This window comes from Macaca fascicularis, chromosome 7, assembly GCF_037993035.2.
Source record: "Macaca fascicularis isolate 582-1 chromosome 7, T2T-MFA8v1.1".
Taxonomy (NCBI): Eukaryota; Metazoa; Chordata; class Mammalia; order Primates; family Cercopithecidae; genus Macaca; species Macaca fascicularis.
The window spans coordinates 74,753,435-74,770,155 of NC_088381.1; the positions used below are offsets into that span (position 1 = coordinate 74,753,435).

The window sequence follows — 16,721 nt, forward strand, 5'->3', positions numbered from 1 at the left end:
CGCCTTTGACATCATAGCCCTGGCCAGCCGCGGCAGGCGGCAGTCAAGCGACCACGTCCAGACGTCCTTGCTATGGTGGAGATGTTTCCACGAGGGCAGCGACGGCAGCGGGTCCTAAGAGGACGGCTGCTAGAGCCTCATGGAGTACGCGTTGGGTAGAGCAGCAGCTGCCATGCTCTTCTGGGGCTTCAGCATCCTGGTGATCTGTTTCATCCTCTCCTTCTTCTTCATCCTGTGTGTACCCCAGATGCTTGTCTTCCTAAGAGTGATTGGAGGTCTCTTTGTCTTGGTTGCTGTGTTCCAGATCATCTCCCTGGTAATTTACCCCGTGAAGTACACCCAAACCTTCAACCTTCAGGCCAGCCCTTGCTGTCACTTACATCTATAAATGGCCCTACGGCTTTGGGTGGGCAGCCACGATTATCCTCATCAGCCGTGCTTTCTTCTGCTACTGCCTCCCCAACAATGAAGATGACCTCCTGGGCAATACCAAGCCTAAGGACTTCTACACATCTGCCTAACTTGGGAATGAGCGTGGGAGAAAATCGCCACTGCCAAGATGGATTCCAGAAAAAGAAACTGTTTGTCTAGGCTACTTTGAACCTATTTTTTGGCAGTGTTCATAGTCAAAAATGCTAAAATAATTTGGGAGAAAATATTTTTAAAGTAGTGTTATAGTTTTATGTTCACCTTTTATTATGTTTGGTGAAGTTGTGTATTTTCACTAATTACCTATATTATGCCAATATTTCTTTATATCTACCCATAACATTGATGCTACATTTGTAAGATAATATGAACATGAAACTTAACACTTTATAAGGTAAAAATGAGATGGTTTCCAAGATTTAATAATCCGATCAAGTTCTTGTTATTTCCAAATAGAATGAACTGGGTCTGTTAAGGGCTAAGGAGAAGAGGAAGGTAATGGTAAAAATTGTCAATGACTGGCTGGGTGTGGTGACTCAAGCTTGTAATCTCAGCACTTTGGGAGGCTGAGACAGGCCGATCACCTGAGGTCACGAGTTCAAGACCAGCCTGGCAAACATGGTGAAACCCTGTCTCTACTGAAAATACAAAAATTAGCCGGGCGTGGTGGCACATGCCTGTAATCCCAGCTACTGGGGAGGCTGAGGCAGGAGAATTGCTTGAACCTGGGAGGCAGAGGTTGCAGTGAACTGAGATCGTTGCATTGCACTCCAGCCTGGGCAACAGAGCAAGACTCTGTCTCAAAACAAACAAAAATTGTCAACGACCAAACATTCTGAAAGAAATGCCAAAAAAAGCTTTTTTTTTTTTCAAGACTTCAAACGATTTAAAGAAGCAAAATAGTTTCCTAAATGCATATTGTTTGTGAGAATTTCTCACTAATATCCTGAATAATTCTTTTTTTTTTTTTTTGAGACAGAGTCTTGCTTTGTCGCCCAGGCTGGAGTGCAGTGGCCGGATCTCAGCTCACTGCAAGCTCCGCCTCCCGGGTTCACGCCATTCTCCTGCCTCACCCTCCCGAGTAGCTGGGACTACAGGCACCCGCCACCTCGCCCGGCTATTTTTTGTATTTTTTAGTAGAGACGGGGTTTCACTGCGTTAGCCAGGATGGTCTCGATCTCCTGACCTCGTGATCCGCCCGTCTCGGCCTCCCAAAGTGCTGGGATTACAGGCTTGAGCCACCGCGCCCGGCCGATTTTTTATATTTTTAGTAGAGACAGGGTTTCACCGTGTTAGCCAGGATGGTCTTGATCTCCTGACCTCATGATTCGGCCACCTCGGCATCCCAAAATGCTGGGATTACAGGTGTGAGCCACTGAGCCCGGCCCTGAATAATTCATTTTTGCTAAGCTTCATGTTGACTCTATATATCATCTAAGAAAGTATTGTTTTGTGGTCCAAACCTGTTGCCATGGTTAGTAAGGCTTTCTTAGGTGTGAAATATTTAGATGAAATTTTCTCTTTTAAAGTTCTGTATAGGGTTAGGGTGTTGGAAAATGCTATATTAATAAATCTGTAGCATTTTGTGTTTATATGTTCAAAACCAGAGTAACTGGATTGAAAGATGGACTGATAGATCTAATCTATCAGTCTAATTTATCATGACTGATAGATCTGGTTAAGTTGTGTAGTAAAGGATTAGGAGAGCCATTCCTATCACAAAAGTGCCTCTAAAACAGTCTAAGGAGAAAAATGGCTTGCTTTTCTAAACTTCAGATTTATCTGGGCTCTAATCATGTAGACAGGCTTCTGACAGATTGCAACTGTCAGTAGAAACCTACATATAGTTAAAATCCTGGTCTTTCTTGGTAAACAGATTTAAAATGTGTAATGTAAAACATGCCACAGAAGAATTCAGGGATTTGAGTTTCCCTGAATAGCATATATATGATGCATCAGATGAGTTATTACTATTTTTTACCATTTCTACTTACATAATGAAAAACAATTCATTTTAAATATCAAAGTATTATTTTGTAAGTTGTGGAAAAGGGCAATTGAAGTTTTCATTATGAAGTTTTCCCAATAAACCAGGAATTCTAAACTTGAAAAGAAAAATAGAATTAGCCAGATGTGGCTGCACAGGCCTGTAATCCCAGCCACCCAGGAGGCTGAGGCAGGAGAATCACTTGAACCTGAGAGGCAGAGGTTACAATGAGCCGAGACTACACCACTGCACTCCAGCCTGGGTGACAGAGACTCTGTCTCAAAAAAAAATAATAATGAAAATAATATGGGGATTATACTGTACGCTCAGGTATACATTCTTTCTTACATGTATTGTGAATATATTTTGACAATAAATATCTTTACTTCACTTAAAATAATCACCTCATATTTTGTTTTATGGAATACAATATTATTTTGTTGTATGAAGTCAAATATTAGATTGAACCATATATCTGATCTTTTTTTTTTTTTTTTTGAGACGGAGTTTCGCTCTCTTACCCAGGCTGAAGTGCAGTAGCGCGATCTTGGCTCACTGCAACCTCCGCCTCCCGGGTTCACACCACTTGCCTGCCTCAGCCTCCCGAGTAGGTGGGACTACAGGCGCCCGCCACTACACCCAGCTAATTTTTTGTATTTTTAGTAGAAAGGGGGTTTCACCATGTTAGCCAGGATGGTCTCGATCTCCTCACCTCGTGATCCACCCGCCTCGACCTCCCAAAGTGCTGAGATTACAGGCGTGAGCCACCGCGCCTGGCCTATCTGACCGTTTTTTACCTATAAAAATAGCAGTTGGCTATACTCCCAGTTACTTGGGAGGCTGAGGCAGGAGGATCCCTTGAGCACAAGCGTTCAAGACTGCAGTGAGCTATATAATTATTCCTTTATTGTGGAACATTTAGATCATTTCTAAATTTTCACCAGTGTTGTGATAAACCTCTTTTAATGAATCTTTTTGGTCTTGTTTATTGACATATAATTTTATCATTTCCTTAGAATTCCCAGAATTAGAATTGGTGGGTCAAAGAATAGATACCTTTTTTTTTTTTTTTTTTTGAGACAGAGACTTGCTCTGTCACCCAAGCTGGAGTGCAATGACATGATCGCAGTTCACTGCAATCTTTGCCTCCTGGGTTCAAGCGATTCTCCTGCCTCAGCTTCCTAAGTAGCTAAGATTACAGGCGCCTGCCACCACGCCCAGCTAACTTTTTGTATTTTTAGTAGAGATGGGGCTTCACCATGTTGGCCAGGCTGGTCTCGGACTCCTCATCTCAAGTGATCCACCCGCCTTGGCATCACAAAGTGCTGGGATGTCAGGCATGAGCCACTGCACCCTGCCAGGAGGTGACATTTGAACAGAGCCTTGAAGATGCTGTGTAGAAAGTCTGACAGGTGGCCAGGTGTAGTGTCTCATGCCTGTCATCCCAGCACTTTGGGAGGCCAAGGTGAGAGGATCGCTTGAGGCCAGAAGTTTGAGGCCAGCCTGGGCAGCACAGTGAGACCCTGTCCCTTAAAAAAAAAAAGAATTAGTAAACCTGGGAGGTGGAGCTTGCAGTGAGCTGAGATCCGACCACTGCACTCCAGCCTGTCACAGCGAGACTCTGTCTCAAAAAAAAAAAAGAAAAAAAGGGAAAAAATTAGGCCAGGTGTGGTGGCTCACGCCTATAATCCCAGCACTTTGGGACGCCAAGGCGGGCAGATCATGAAGTCAGGAGATTGAGACCATCCTAGCTAACACAGTGAAACCCCATCTCTACTAAAAATACAAAGAATTGGCTGGGCGTGGTGGTGGGTGCCTGTGGTCCCAGCTACTCAGGAGACTGAGGCAGGAGAATGGCATGAACCCGGGAGGTGGAGTTGGCAGTGAACAGAGATCGTGCCACTGCACTCCAGCCTGGGTGACAGAGCAAGACTCCATCTCAAAAAAAAAAAAAGAAAAAGAAAAAATAGCCCAGCGTGGTGGCCCTTGCCTGTGGTCCCAGCTGCTCGGGAGGCTGAGGTAGGAGGATCACTTGAGGCCAGGGAGTTGAGGCTACAATGAGCCATGACTGTGCCACTGCACTCCAGCCTGAGTGACAGAGCAAGACCCTGCCTCAAAAGAAAAAAAAAGTTTGATAGGGCATATGGAACAAGAGACAGGAACAAGAGGGAAGAGCATGAACAAAGGTATTGAAGAGTAGCGGGACACTGTGTTGGGAACTGAGTGGTGTGGACTGCACAGTGGTGGGAGGAAGGGCAGAGGAGAGTTTCCAAAAATAGCTGGGACCAAACTGGGAAAGGCCTTGAATGCCTTCCCAAGGAGTTAGGAATTTATTCCATACCTGGTGCCCATGAAGGAAGCAGATTGCTTCAAGGTTAAGCTCAGGCTTTGGAGACAGACTCTCCGGGTTTGGATTCAGGCCCTGCCACTTATTAGCCATGGGGCTGGGCTCACCCAGCCTCAATTTCCTCATCTGTAAAATAGGAGTAATAATCACAGGATTGTTGTGGGGTTTCAATGAGAGAATGCATGTAAAATGCTTAGTACAGTTACTGTCACTTATTTCTCAATAACTGCTGGCTTTGGTCATCAATAAAAGAGAGAAACAACATTATCAGATCTGTATTTAGAAGGCATTCTGGCAGATAGGGACAGATTTGGGCCAAAATCTCAAGCCAGTATTTTTCAAGGGTACACTAAACCTTGGTACATATCTAATTATAATACATTTTTTAAAAGCGTTAAATGAGTATAGTTGAAACTGCAGAGGTTTTTTTTTTTTTTTTCCTTTTTCTTTGTCTTTCTTTTTTTTTTTTTTTTTTTTGAGACAGAATCTAACTCTATTGCCCAGGATGGAGTGCAATGGCACGGTCTTGGCTCACTGCAACCTCTGTCTCCCAAGTTCAAGCAATTATCCTGCCTCAGCCTCCCAAGCAGCTAGGACTATAGGCACGTGCCACCACACCTGGCTAATTTTTGTATTTTTAGTAGAGCTGGGGTTTCACCATGTTGGCCAGGCTGGTCTTGAACTCCTGGCCTTGTTATCCACCCGCCTTGGCCTCCCAAAGTGCTGGGATTACAGGCATGAGCCACCATGCCCAGCCAGTTCTTTTTTTAGGAAAGTCATTTTAGTACACATGGCTAGCCACACACGGCTTGACATGGTGGGCGTGCTGGCATCCAGAGAAAGAGAGAGCCAAAGCTGTCCATCTTGCAGACCGATGGGAGGGAGCCAGGACACAGCTAGGCTTGCTCGTGCCCAGAGAGAGAACGAGTTAAGCTGCTTACACTGAAGGCAAGGGAGAGTCAGCTGCGCAGCTCTGTGTGGGGGCAGCTGGCTCAAGCAGGGCAAACAGTGGTAAGAGTAAGCTCCTAAGAAGAGAGCTAGTGTAAGAAAGCTGTTAATGAGAGCTGCTGCTGAATAAAACTATCTTTCACCTGCCTACAGTCCCCTGGAGTGTTCTTTCTGTTTACCCACCCACTCCCCTCAGACTTCAGCATGAGCAGGACCTGGACTCTGGGATCTGACACACATCTCTACTGAAAATACAAAAATTAGCCGGTATGGTGGTATATGCCTGTAATTCCAGCTACCAGGGTGGCTGAGGCACGATGATTGCCTGAACCCGGGAGTCAGAGGTTGCAGTGAGCTAAGACCACGTCACTGCACTCCACCCTGGGCAAGAGAACCTGACCCTGTGTCAAAACAAAACAAAGTTAAAGACCATTTGTCCAGTATAAACTCTTTCAAAATATATACTCAAGCATAGAAAAGTCTAGAAATGTCATCAATGGTAATTTCAGGAAAGAATGTTAAGGTGATGTTTTTTCTGCATTTTTTTTCTTTTCTTTTCTTTTTTTTTTTTTTCTTTTTTTTTTTTTTTTTTTTTTTTGAGATAGGCTCTTGCTCTGTCACCCAGGCTGGAGTGCAGTGATGCAATCAGGCCTCACTGCAGCCTCGACCTCCCAGGCTTAAGCCATCCTCCCACTTCAGTCTCTTAAGTAGCTGGGACTACAGGCACAAGCCACCACACTTGGCTAATTTTTGCATTCTTGTATTTTTTGCAAAGATGGGGTTTTGCCATGTTGCCCAAGCTGGTCTCAAGTGATCCGCCCACCTTGTCCTCCCAGAGTGCTGGGATTACAAGTGTGAGCCATGTGTGCCAGGCCTACATTTTCTTTTCTATAATAACCATGACCCTGGATTTCATGTACCAACATTTTCTTTTTTTTTTTTTTCTTTTTTTTTTGAGACGGAGTCTGGCTCTGTCGCCCAGGCTGGAGTGCAGTGGCGCGATCTCGGCTCACTGCAAGCTCCGCCTCCCAGGTTCACGCCATTCTCCTGCCTCAGCCTCCCGAGTAGCTGGGACTACAGGCGCCCACAACCGCGCCCGGCTAATTTTTTTTTGTATTTTTAGTAGAGACGGGGTTTCACCGTGGTCTCGATCTCCTGACCTTGTGATCCGCCCGCCTCGGCCTCCCAAAGTGCTGGGATTACAGGCGTGAGCCACCGCGCCCGGCCAACATTTTCTAACAATAATATTTACAAAGCATACTATGAAAAATGTTCAGAGAAAAGAATACACAACTGTAAAAATCATATATAACTAGTTTTCTTTTTGTTTGTTTGTTTGTTTTTAAAGCCAAAAAAGAAACAAAGTAGATTGTCCAGGGAGATAGTTACTTCCACTTTGCACTTCTCTGGTGAACTCATTAGGAACTCTAAAAAGTTCCAGGAGGGCCAGGCACGGTGGCTCACACCTATAATCCCAGCACTTTGGGAGGCTGAGGGGGCAGATCACGAGGTCAGGAGATTGAGACCATCCTGGCTAACACGGTGAAACCCCGTCTCTACTAAAGATACAAAAAATTAGCCAGGCATGGTGGCAGGTGCCTGTAATCTCAGCTACTCGGGAGGCTGAGGCAGGAGAATCGCTTGAACCTGGGAGATGGAGGTTGCAGTGAGCCAAGATCGTGCCACTGCATTCCAGCCAAGGCGACAGAGTGAGAATCCACCTCAAAAAAAAAAAAAAAAAAAAAAAAAAAAAAAAAATTTCAGTAGTAGAATCATTGGGTCAAATTACCCTGGCTTTAAGTTCTGGTTCAGAGAATTTTAACAACTTACATTGTCACCAGCAAGGTCTTTGACTATATGAGCAACTCTCACCTTAAAGTATTTCTCATCTGACATTAGCTGCCCGGCTTTCCACTGATACGTTGACTCCAGGAGGCTCCTTGAGTTCTGCGTGTTCGGCTGGCCTCCAGTGGCCCCATTACTATTTTCTGCCAGGTAAATGTCAGTTACCTGCACACAGATCTCATCACTCATGATATGCTGCAGCTTGAATCAAAGGCAAGCTGTTAGTGAAGACAGAAAACATTTCTCCACTACACAGTCAATGTTCCTTTAACTGATCCAGTCACTCCACTCAAAAAAGGTTTTGGGTTTTTTTGGCTGGCAATTTTAGAAAATTAATCACACAAACCACTGTATCATTTTCTCGGAGAATAATCAAGCCAAGATTTTCAACCATATCAGTGATTCATTGTAAAACTTTCATATCTATTTAAAATAAAAATCATAGAGAACTCAGGTTAATGTGCTGTTTAAAATTCTAAGGCTCTTTAAATAATTTTCCATGGGTAATATTTTTATTGCATTTTAAATGTAATAATTTGCTTTTACAACAATTAAATTAAATGCAACAATTTGCTTTTACAAATATTCTCTCTCATTTGATCCTCACAACTACCCTGGGAAGCAGGTTGGAGAGAGAGTTGGGCCTGTTAGGAGAGAGATTTACACAATGCATAAGAAAGCTCACTGTGAGCCAGGGCAAGGAGGGGAGCCTTGGAGAATCATGAATGCAATATCTATGTCTATATTCCCAGACCAACAGCAAAGCCTGAAACTCATTAGGTATTTAAGAAATAGCTGCTGAGTTATTGCCTAGGGGTGCTCAGCTGAAGAAGCAGGGTTGGGACTAACAGTCAAGCTTCCTGACTCCTAGCCCAATACTTCTCCAAACACACCACTTATTTTTCTATATCTGATAGAAAGTAAAGTGCTTAAGTTGTACATAATGTTAACTCACTTTCCATACATGCCAACCATGATTGACTATCAGTAACTTTTGTGATAATCTTAGGAAACTAATTACTAGAAAGTTGAACCTTTCAGGGTTCTCATTCTCATGTCATATACTATTTCTATTGTGAAATAAAAATCCTTCCAAATGAAACTTTACCCATCAAAATGACAGAGAAGTGAAAAATAGATACAAGAAGAAAGCAAAATGTTTATTTCAATATCGATTTGACTATTTTGCTGTAAAATTATCATAACCACCAAGCCATTCTATTTTTAGGAAGATACATTCTTTTTGAAGTCTTAGGAACTATGATAACTATTTATTTATTTATTTATTTATTTTGGAGACAGAGTCTTGCTGTGTCGCGCAGGCTGGAGTGCAGTGGCGCAATCTCAGCTCACTGCAAGCTCCGCCTCCCGGGTTCACGCCATTCTCCTGCCTCGGCCTCCTGAGTAGCTGGGATAACTATTTATTCTTAATTTTAAGTCCTAAATGATCAGTATGTATATTAGTAGATAACTGGACACAGAGCAAGGTCAGAAGGGTGACTGAGTGTGGCAGAAAGGGCAGTATCTCCAGTATTATCTGGACAATGAGTCCAGATAATGGATTCTGATACAACCATTCAAATAATGCTTATGAGTACTTGATAGCAGGGAAAAGCTTAAGATACAGTATTTTAGAGAGAAAAAAGGCAAGTTGGAAAAAAATATATGGAAAGCATGACTTCAGTCATGCATAGAGATGCTTCTACTTTAAACCCTTTTTTTTTTTTTTTTTTTCTTTTTGAGACAGGGTCTCGCTTTGTCGCCCAGGCTGGAGTGCAGTGGCACGGTGATCTCGGCTCACTGCAGCCTCAACTTCCTGGGCTCAAGCAAGCCTCTCACCTCAACCTCCTAAGTAGCTGGGACTACAAGCATGTGCCACCACACCCAGCTAATTTTTTGTATTCTTAGTAGAGATGGGGTTTTGCCATGTTGCCCAGTCTGGTCTCAAATTTCTGAGTTTAAGTAATCTGCCTGCCTCGGCCTCCTAAAGTGCTGGGATTACAACACATAAGCCACCGTCTCTACTTTATACTTTCTTGTTGAAGTAGACTGTATTACTGATTCCCCACCCATGCCCTCTTTTTGGATATCTGGCTCCTCCTCAAGTCTCTGGAAAGGGCAGCACTACAAATCCAGGGACAACTAGGGAACTCCCACCCTCGCTGCTAGGCAGACCAGTCTGTGGCTTACAGTTTAAATAGTTGGAAGAAGGACCTGAAATTTGAGGCTGGAGAAGGAGGCATGGGGTTCTAGGCAAGGGAGGCATTAGGCCTGGAACAAGGGACCAGGGGCCTGGGCAGGCCACAGAGCACCACAGTGCCCTCACTACCCTATTAATGGGCCAGGAATCTGGAAGCTAGCCACCACATGCCCTCATGCCCAAGGTCTTCCTGCAGGTGGAGCTGAAGAGCCAAGAGGCTCAGAGCAGTGAGACCAGTACCCGGGTCACTGCAGCAGTACCTGCTTATCAGCAGCAGGTGGCCACTTATCAGCAGCTGACCTCTGAGAACGAGGTGCTGCACAGGTAGTTACTGGCTGCAGACCCAGCTCCTGGACCAGCTGCAGCAGCAGGAAGCTCAGGGCAAAGCGGTGGCTAAGATGGCCCGCCAAAAGTTGCAGGAGACCCCGGGGAGGGAGTTGCTGAGGACAGGGCCCCGAGAGGGACAACCTGGCAACCTCCGTGCCTTCTCACCCTCTTTCCTGGCCTCTTAGGAGCACCTGGAAGCTACCAGCCAGCAGAAACAGCAGCTAAAGCCCAGTTGAGCCTCATGGTTCTCCCTGGGGAAGGTACGGGAGACCACTCGGAGGAAGAGGCGAGAGCCCCAGGAGGAAAGGGGAACTGTTAGCAGCATAGGATTGAGGAGTTGGAAGAGACCTTTAAGACAGCTGGTCATTATGCCGACCGGGTGTCCGCGCTAAGTTTGGTATCAATATGGTGACCTCCTGGGACCAGGAGGCCATCAGGTTGCCTAAGGATGGGAGAACTGGCCCAGGTCAGAAAGGGACCAGGTCAGGTCTCCCGCACCAATCGGTAGTGGGACTGTGCCTGGGCAGTATAGCAAGATCTTGGTTCTTAAAAGTAATAATACAGAACAGCTCATTCCCCTCTGGGAATGGGCTGGCTCAGGGCTACACAGTGAGGGTGGGGGCAGAGGTGGGCCCCCAGTACTTCCCTTGTTGGGTTGTCTGAGGACCCTTCTGGCCACTCCCTAGAAGAGATGGAGGAGGCACCTCAGCCCATGCAGAACATCCCAGAGGACCGGGAGAGCTGGGAGGTCAGGTGAGCCTGACTTTCCCTGCCCCTACTTTGTCACCTTCCTCGGCGGTCCCTCCCAGATCCCCTTATGTTCTTGGTTTCCCTACCTTCTGATCTGTGGACTTTCACTCCTTCCGGGAGCCAGTGGTCAAACACCATTTCACCTGTGACCAACAGGTGCACACTCTGAGCCCCAAGGGAAGGGGCTGCACTCCACCTCCCTGCCCTGGTTGTTCTGTGTATGTCCCTACAAGAATACTCACCTCTTGCCTTCAGGTGACATTTTTCAACGATGCTGGAGCCAATGCCCAGGAATAGCAAAGGGTGTGCTGCCAGCCCCTGGCTCACCCGGTGGCTTCATCCCAGAAGACCCCAGGGACTGGGGGTGAGTCTGTGTGTGGGGAGACCCACCGAGCCCTGCCGGGGGCCATGAACGGTGTGGGTGGGGCAAGGCAGGTGGTTCCTGAGATGTGACCACATTATTTTGGCTTCAGGACGACTTTATGGAGGAGAAGGTGGACATGAAGGAGCATGCGGAGAAACTAGAGCTTTCACTTCACTTTTACCTGACACATATAAATGACTAGGAATGACCTTCAGATAGTGTTTAGCATCTGTAACCTATCTGGCAATAATGTGTTCATCAGGGACCTCTGGATTAAATCACATACTGGCATATTTAAACTGAATGTCAGTCTGAAAAATAAATGTGCTATATTACCTGAAATACCACTCTTTGTGTAGGAATTTTGTCATATGTTTAAGAAAAAGCTAAAAAGAATGGAAATCCTGTGACAATAACTTAAGTCTTTCTTCAAAGTGCATGCAGTCATTTACAATACCTCATTCAGCCAAGTATTTGTTCTCTTCCTCATTCAGTATAAGGCAGCTTTCAATTTGCGTAGAAGGCAACATTAGAAGGTTAGAGTTCAGCAGAAACAGAATTTTAAAATATGAGTTCAAACTAAATAAATGTGAATTTCTGTAGGAAGTGAAGAATCAAAATATCAATTTAAAGACTGCAATATATGATAATTATTTTTAAAGTATTTGATTAAACCTGATACGTTTCTCTGAAATGAAAAAAATCAGTTCTAAAACCAAAGGTGAGTTTTATAAAACATGAAAATGTAAATCAGCCCTATCCATAATACTTTCTCTAAAACTTTATCTTACAGTCACTTTCAAATAACTATTCAAAAACATAACTGCTATAATAACATCTTGAAATAAGTTAAAACATTTTAAAATAGGAACACTGTAGTGTAAAACAAAGAATCTAGGGGAAGGAAAAGTAGAGAGAGAAATGCCAATTCCAGTCCAAAGCTTTATTTGCCAAGTTTTCTTGGCAAATAATTTTACCAACTTATGATTTTTTGTAAACAGAATGTATAATGGAAATACTGACTTTTGTCTAAAGTGGCATTATTGACTTCTGTGATGCTACTATAATGTAATAAATTATGAAATTGTTGCAAGGTGCTGTTTTTGCCTTAAAATTTTGTGTGTCTTGAAAACTATAGTGTTAAAGGTATTGAGACTGTGCAAATGTTGGGCACGCTTGTCATGAGATAATCAGTTTTTATTCTCACAAAATTGTAACTATGTAAGTGTGTTTATTAAAAGAACATAAACTAAAAAAGTTACAGGAATTAAAAGTTGTGGGATGGAAAAGTTATGGGATAAAAAATATGGTGGAAAAATTGTGGCAACAAGTCCAAAAAAAGTAAAAAAAAAAAGTTGCATGAAAGGTTTTTTAAAAAAGTTATGAGAAAGAAGTTACGGGAAAAAGTCATGGAATAAAAATAAATAAAAGCAAATAAAAATAAATAAAAGCAGGCCCCTATCAGCATAAGCCTGGAGAAATGGGTCTGGAGTCTTCACCCCACCATGTCCCTACAACCCCTTCCCAGTCACCTTTTTACCATTAGGTAGCAAGACAAGACGCCTGACTAATGGAGAGAGAAAAACAGACCCTTTACTACCTTGACCAAGGCTGAGTCCTTACATTTCTGGATGATGATGTTTGTTATTTAAGAGCCAGAGGTTGATAGATTTGGTTTGTTTGCAGGAGGTCAGATGGCCTCCTTACTCTCACCAAGGCAACTTTTCTCTCGGGGGCGTTCCCATCTTCTTATTCAGAGAGGCATCTGAGGCGGGACAGTGGAGCTAACTGTAGACCAGGCGAGGGCACAGGCTGCTAGGGGTGACCCACCCTTCCCCCATGTATATACTGTATCTGTGTAACATTCTGTATGTATCGTACCTAGCGGAGGTTGCAACTGGCACATGAGGCAGAGGTTCTGATAGTTATTTGCAGCTGGGAAACTTATTTATTGCTAGCATAGGAGCGAGGAAGGAGGCAGGGATGGAGTCATGGCTCCCCGGTGATGGGACTCCTGTTTTCTTTGTTTTTTTATTTGGGAATAAATGGATTTAGCTATACTGCTCAGCCTGGTATGTTCCCGTTTCCCTCAATGGGTCCTGCAGTTTGTCCCATTGAAAGAGGAGCCCCAGAGTGTCTGAGCATGCCCAGTTGGGCTGTTGGGAATCTTCCAGGCCTGTTGCCTGGATGCTGCCTGGTGACACCTGGTGGATTTCACAGGGACTGCCATGGTGCCTAATGGGCACAGTGCAGCCCTGACAGCCAACAGGTTCAGAAGACTGATCTAGCTGTGGCCGGGAAGACAACACCAGCACCCGAGGGCACTGACTTTCACCCACCCCAGGTGTCTTCCATTCCATCCCCCTGCCTCCCTCTCCTGTCTGCACCGGGTGGCCTGTCTGTCCCTCCAGAGTGCAGGCTGCCCCGCAGGCTCCCTCCAGGTTGAGTTCATGGCCTTGCCCCCTAGTGGCCAGATCCGGCTTCACAGGATAAGAACCCGCTAAGCTCCAGGGACTTTCTAGGAAAAGTGTCCCTTGGAAAGGGTGTGACCTTTTCACCGCTCCCAAAAGCACCCTAAAAATGGCTTGGACTTTTCCCTCCCCTGAGCTCCACAGAGAGCACAGCGAGCAGAGGACACATTCTCTGTCATCCAGAAATGAGTTGGAGTCTCAGCCAAGGGACAGCAGGACTGGAAGACTGTCAGTCCACACAGCTGCCTGCACAGCACCCCCATGCTTGCCCAGGAGGCGGGAAGGATGGCGGGGGCTGGCTGTCCACAGGCCGGGCATGACAGGGAGGCTCCCTGGAGGTGGTGCCCTTTTGAGGGGCAGTGTCAGGAGACAGCTTCCTCTTGTTGGGCCACAAGTCTCCACAAGGACAGCACGAGGACTGATTCCCAGTGCTAGAGGCCAGGCAGTTGGCCACGTGTGTGTGTGTGTGTGTGTGTGTGTGTGAGAGAGAGAGAGAGAATTTATAGCTATTTATAGAACAGGGCAGGGGCATACCACAGAGGGGGCACAAGTTTTCAGCAATGGTCACAGCTGGATGTGCCAGCTCACCACTACAACAGACTAAGTCACAGATGAAGGGGGCTGGCTTTGGGGCTGGGGGAGCCACTGTCAAGTCACAGGACACCCATCCAGGCAGGCTTGGAAAGGGAGGTCTCTGAGAAGAGGAGGGATCTGTTCAGAGGTCGAAGGGGAGCCTGGGGCTCTCAGGACGGGATGGACTTGCCTGACCCAATCAGCTGGCATTGGAGAGAGCGCAGAGAGAAAACAGGTTAGAGAAAAGCCAGAGCTGGTGAGGCAAGGGCAGAGCATGGGTGCACCGTAGCAGCTGTGAGAGGGCTGGAAAGGGGAGGGTGTAAGTGTGGGCATGGCAAGGTTCCCGGAAAAGAGAGGCTGGAAGGGAAAGGGGAGGAAGATAGAGGGAGAAGCCAGAGCTTCATAGGTAGTGCCCGGGGGCTGTGGCGGCCCTCCCCACCCCACACACGCTGACCTCTCTCATGGCACCCAGGCAGTCCACCCACAGTTCAGACCAATGCCAGCCCCCAGGACTTCCCTCTTCTCTGGTCACCCTGTCTTCCAACCCACTGGGCCAGGGCCACCCCTTGCTTGGGGAGCCCCACCCAACAGCCACCAGGCCTGATAGAGAAGGAACACTGCTTGAAACAAAATGGTGAAACTATAAGGGGATGGCTGGCTGAAGTGAGCGCCAGAGGCCCCTCTGGGTAGTCAGAAAGCCCAGTGTCCTCTGAGGGACCCTGGGGAAGGCAAGGAGGACAGGTAGCTGGATGCCACTGGACATAGACTTATAAGTCTAAGAGGGGAGCCTCAACTGGTAGGCAGGGGGCTGCAGGTTGCATAGGTGAGGCTGGGCCCATCCTGCTCAGAAAAGCAGAAGAGGAAGAGTCCATGACAGGACAGGCAGGTGGGCTCGCTAGGCGGAGCTCGGCTGGGCCAGCAGGCACTGTGGTCTCCTTGGCTGAATAGCACAGGCGACCCCTAGGAGCAACAGGCCAAGGTGAGTGAGCCTGCTGGTCAGCGGTAGCGCTTCAGCGGGGGCCAGGGACCCTGCCTTCAGTCCACACTAGCAGCTATGATGGTACCTGGGAGGGAGGGAAGGGGGCTGTGTGTCCCTGCCTGGTCTGTGAAGCGTGTTGTGGGATGACCGTGTGTATGGGACTCTCAGGCTTTTATCCTCGATCACCACTGGATTGCTGACAGATAGAGGACATGGGACCCTAACTATCACCCTTAATCTGCAGTGGATTTGGCTCTCGGCACTCCCAAGCTGGGAGCTGGATACCTGCCCTGGCAGCATGATTCAGACTGCATGACAGGTACAGCATGCCCAGGATGATGTTCCTAGGCCTCTGACGGCCTCAGAGTCCAGCACTACACACAACCCGCTCCAAGTTCCCAGCCCCTACACCATAAACCATGAGCTCTGTGTCCTCTCTGATGGTTCCACATCTGCCAGTTTGGCCATGGAGCCTGTTCTAAGAGCCGCCAGGCTCAGCCATGGAGACCTGGAGCAGTGACACTGAGTCCCGTGGCTCGCAGGGAGGGAAGTGAGACAGCCAGCAGCACAAGGACAGAAAGAGGAAAGAGCAAGTCTGCAGCTCCAGAAGGGAGGGGCAGGGAGCCTGGTTCTGAGGTCCCAGGTGTGCCCCCCGTGTGGAGCTGAGGCAGCGGGGCGGGCAGACCTTTCATGCAGCAGGCAGCAAAGCATGTACCTACCATGGCTGACGCTCCTCAGGGAACACCGATAATGATTCTGAAAGACAGCATCAAATCACATGGCAGGTCACACGCATGGGTGGGGCAGGCCTGAGGGTGGGGGACACACATGCACACGCCGGAGTGTGCACACACATACTGTGAGGCCTCACGGCCCGCATGCACACACTAACACACATGCCCACAAACAACACGCATACGCCGCCTTCCCCGCCACCTCCAGGTGCCCAGCACCCTCACCGGCCCGCATGTGCCGCATGGATCTGGGACATGCAGCCACACGGCACACTGAAGCACATGTGTGGGCAGAGTCACAACACAGATGCTCGCCCGCACACAGAGGCATTTGCACCAGCTCCCTGCACACTCGTGCCTGGTGTGCTCAGAGGAACACCCACGCTGCTCATGGAGACGGGGCTTGCTCACTAATGTCCAGCTGTCATTTCTCCACCTGAGAGCCTTCCATGGCTCCCTACTGCCTACAGCATTGAACCCCAACAAGTCATACTCTTCAGACTTTGAAGGTTCTCCACCGTATGCCCCACCTTCCCCACAGAGCTCTTCCTCATTCTGTCTGTGTTCCCTGCTTTGGCCGGGGGCTATCCTCGATGCGACCCACACTACACCTCTGCCCATGGCAGCTTTTTACCCAGTTATCCTCCAATTCCTCACCACGTAAGCCTATCTCAGTCATGCCCCGGACTGCATTGAAGCCAGCCTGCCTTGAAGAAGCTCTCCCAGACTGCCCTTTTCCCCAAGGTAGGGTCATGATTTGTCAAAAG

The 16,721-nt window shown here is 47.1% G+C and overlaps 1 long non-coding RNA gene and 1 pseudogene across 1 annotated transcript; both read left to right on the plus strand.

Annotated features, from left to right (window-relative positions):
* LOC141407239 (p53 apoptosis effector related to PMP-22 pseudogene) lies at positions 1-858 on the plus strand (annotated as a pseudogene).
* A 9,913-nt stretch (positions 859-10,771) lies between these two features.
* LOC135971903 (uncharacterized) lies at positions 10,772-11,544 on the plus strand. The gene is made up of 3 exons (XR_010588275.2): positions 10,772-10,836; positions 11,089-11,197; positions 11,307-11,544. It is a non-coding gene; the product is annotated as an uncharacterized lncRNA (long non-coding RNA).
* The last annotated feature ends 5,177 nt before the right edge of the window (positions 11,545-16,721 follow it).